The 3,190-nt window shown below is 49.6% G+C and overlaps 1 pseudogene; it reads right to left on the reverse strand.

Moving 5' to 3' along the window:
- Positions 1 to 409: 409 nt before the first annotated feature.
- Positions 410 to 2,175, reverse strand: LOC116532291 (annotated as a pseudogene).
- Between the last annotated feature and the right edge of the window lie 1,015 nt (positions 2,176 to 3,190).

The raw sequence follows: 3,190 nt of genomic DNA on the forward strand, positions 1-3,190 counted from the left end.
CAAATATACTCTTAGTATTGTTCCCATTGAAAAATAAGAATGTCAATTTTTTTCTTCCCCTGCTCCATAAGCCCGCCTGCCCTCCAATTAAGAGTAATTACAACAAAGATTTTTTTTTTTTTTTTCTTACAAACAGAGGTTTTATTGCGTTTGGTCCACAGTTGGGTTTCACATTATCTCATGGAGCAGGGCCCCTGGGTGAGGGTTCCTGTGCAGTACTTGGTGGGGTGTGTTGCCCGAGGTGGAGTAGTATAGCTGGTCAGGCCCAGAAGGGGAGGAGGACGGCTGGGGCTCCTGAAAACCTACTGAAGGGCCGGGCGCAGTGACTCACGTCTGTAATCCTAGCACTTGGGGAGGCCGAGGCAGAGGGATCATCTGAGGCCAGGAGTTCGAGACCAGCCTGGCCACCATGGTGAAACCCTGTGTCTACCAAAAATGCAAAAATTAGCCAGCGTGGTGGAGCACCTGCAGTCCCAGCTACTTGGGAGGCTGAGGCCGGGGAATCCATTGAGCTTGGGAGGTGGAGGTGCAGTGAGCGAAGATTGCCCCACGACACTCCAGCCTGTGCAATGGCAACAACTAAAAAAAAAAAAACCCACTGAGGCTACGGGGAGGGAGGGGTAGCATGGAGACGGAGTCAGGCTTGGCCCCAACAACTCAGAATTCTGCTTCCTTGTACAGGCCTCACTTTCCCAACCAGGCCCCTGGGCAGGTCTGAGGGTCGGAGGGAAACCCAGCCACTTGGGAGCCTGAGACATTCAGCATCCTGGCCAGGCCCCCTTTCCAGGGGATTCATTGCCCAGCACCATCTCCACTGTCCCCGCCCCATTCCTTGGGGGGAAAAAAGTATTTTTCTTTTGTTACTACTTCCTGAAACTTTTGTGGGTACAGAAACCACAAACTGATAGGGTGACACAATGAGAAGAGATGAGGCAACCGGAAGTCTTCAGGGACCAGTTCCCCTCCAAGCCCAGGCCTCTTCTCCCCAGCACAGCTCGGCTCACAGCTTGGACGGGCCAGCAGGGACCCTGACCCTACAGGCATCAGGATACGGCCTTGACCCCTCCCCTCCCAGCCTGGTGGCTCAGTCCTGTGAAGGACCAAGGCAAGGGGGAGAAAGTCCTGCTGCCTGATCCCAGGAGCCACTCACAGACCCTCGGCTGATTGGCAGCACTGAACAGGTTAATAAAAAAAGATAACACAGAAACCCAGACGGGGAGACGGCGTGGGGAGAGAGTGTGCTGGGAGCCTCAGTAGCCCGCCTCTTCCTGGTAGTAAGGGGGATATTCAGGGGCCTCCCCCGGGCTCCGGCAGTCGCCAGCATCGGAGGGAGCCCCGTCGGCCACTGTGCCTTGTGGGCAGTACTTTGGGTCATATATCTGCCTGCCCAGGCCGAAGACCTGGCCGCTCTGCTTGGCGCCCTGCGTGTAGCCCATCTGCAGGGACATGGAGGAGTTATCACACTTGTCGGTTCCCAGTTTGGTGTCGTAGATGTGCTGCCGCGTCCCGGGAGCGGTCATGCCCACCTGGCTGGCACACTTGTTGGTGCCCATTTGGAGGCTGATGGTGGTCCATGGGGGGCAGGATGTGGTTCTTGGGGTCGTAGAGATGCCTCCTCGGGCCGTACGTGGTCATGCCCGACTGGCTGGCACATTTGTTGGTGCCCATCTGCAGCCTGATGACGCACTGGCCGGCCTTCATGGTGGCATCGTCCAAGTTCCGCTCCTGCTTCTCTGAGTACTTGACGCCAATGTCCACCCCTCTCTGCAGCCCCTTAGTCTTGGTCTTCCCCGCCAGGGCGAGAAGTGACATCTGCACCTGCGTCAGGTTCCCGCTCTCAAACAGGTCATTGGCCTCGAACAGGTCCACGGGGTTCATGCCGTAGCTGACCATGGCCTTGATGAAGTTGGAAAGGTTTTCCAGCTGGTGCAAGTTCTGCATGTAGCAGTTGATCTTGGGGACTGAGCCTGGCTGTAGCTTTTTCATGAGTGTGCATAAGATGATCCCGCCCTTCAGGCCCTTCTGGAAGTCGGGGCCGATGGAGAGGCCCGTGAGTCCCTCGATCCAGCTTTGGAGCTCTGCCTCCTTCTGTGGGCCATACTTGGACAGGAGCCGGCTCTTGACCTCGGTCGACAGCCTGTACGAGGGGCCCTTGTTGAACCGCGTGGAGCTCATGCTGGCGCCCGTGGCGGCGGGACCGGGCGGGACAGGGCGGGACGCGACGGGGCACAACAAAGATTCTTATATTCTCCATTTTAATACCAGGTATTTATCAGAAAGGTGTGGCTTTAATAAAGTCACTTTTATATTTCTGACACAATCAACCCTAATAGCTAGCGCTTATATAGCACTCGTTATGCACTATTATCCTAAGTATGTTATATATATTAACTAATCTAATCCTCATAATACCTATAAAATATGGAAATTATTTCCATCTTCATTTTGAAGATGGGGAAACTTAGATCAGAGAAGTTGTATTAAATTCTTAAGATTTTACAACTAATAAATACTAGAGTGAGTTTTCAACTTAGACATCTGGCTCTAGAATCTGTGCTATTCACCACTGCACTATAATGATTCCCTATGGCACTTGCTACCTCTACAAACAGGTATATTCCGCCTCCCCACCGTGTGTGTGTGTGTGTGTGTGGTCACATAGTAGAGTATCCTAAGTTTTGAGAATCTAGAAAGGAGGTAATGAATTCAAAATTAGAAAGTGCCAGGATCTGGGACCTATGACAATAATCAAACTCTAAAAGATGAGGATTTCCAAAGTCTATTAGTGTTATATCTACAATTTAAGAAAATTAAAGATTCTATTTGAAATTGTTGATTGGAAAGCACAAACATTACAAAATTTAGTAAATTATAAAAATTAAGTAAACACAATCTACTTTTTTACATAATTGTTTTCATTTTATAATCAAGTGCTAAAGCAATGATTTCAGCTATCTGTCTTAGAATACAATCACTACTAGACTTCCAATCCCTGAAGTCAGGGACTGGACATTGTTTCCTTAGAATCTAGAGACATACCTGACATAAAATAGGTACTCAATATGTTGAAAGAATGAATAAAAAGAGCTACTAATAATGATTACCACTGTATAACATGCTTCGCATATATCATATTGAATCCTTTAACACACCAAATCTAAGACAGGTTCCATTATCCACAGTTTACAAA

This window comes from Sapajus apella, unplaced genomic scaffold (genome assembly GCF_009761245.1).
Source record: "Sapajus apella isolate SASKATOON/1434 unplaced genomic scaffold, GSC_monkey_1.0 scaffold75, whole genome shotgun sequence".
NCBI classification, from domain to species: domain Eukaryota; kingdom Metazoa; phylum Chordata; class Mammalia; order Primates; family Cebidae; genus Sapajus; species Sapajus apella.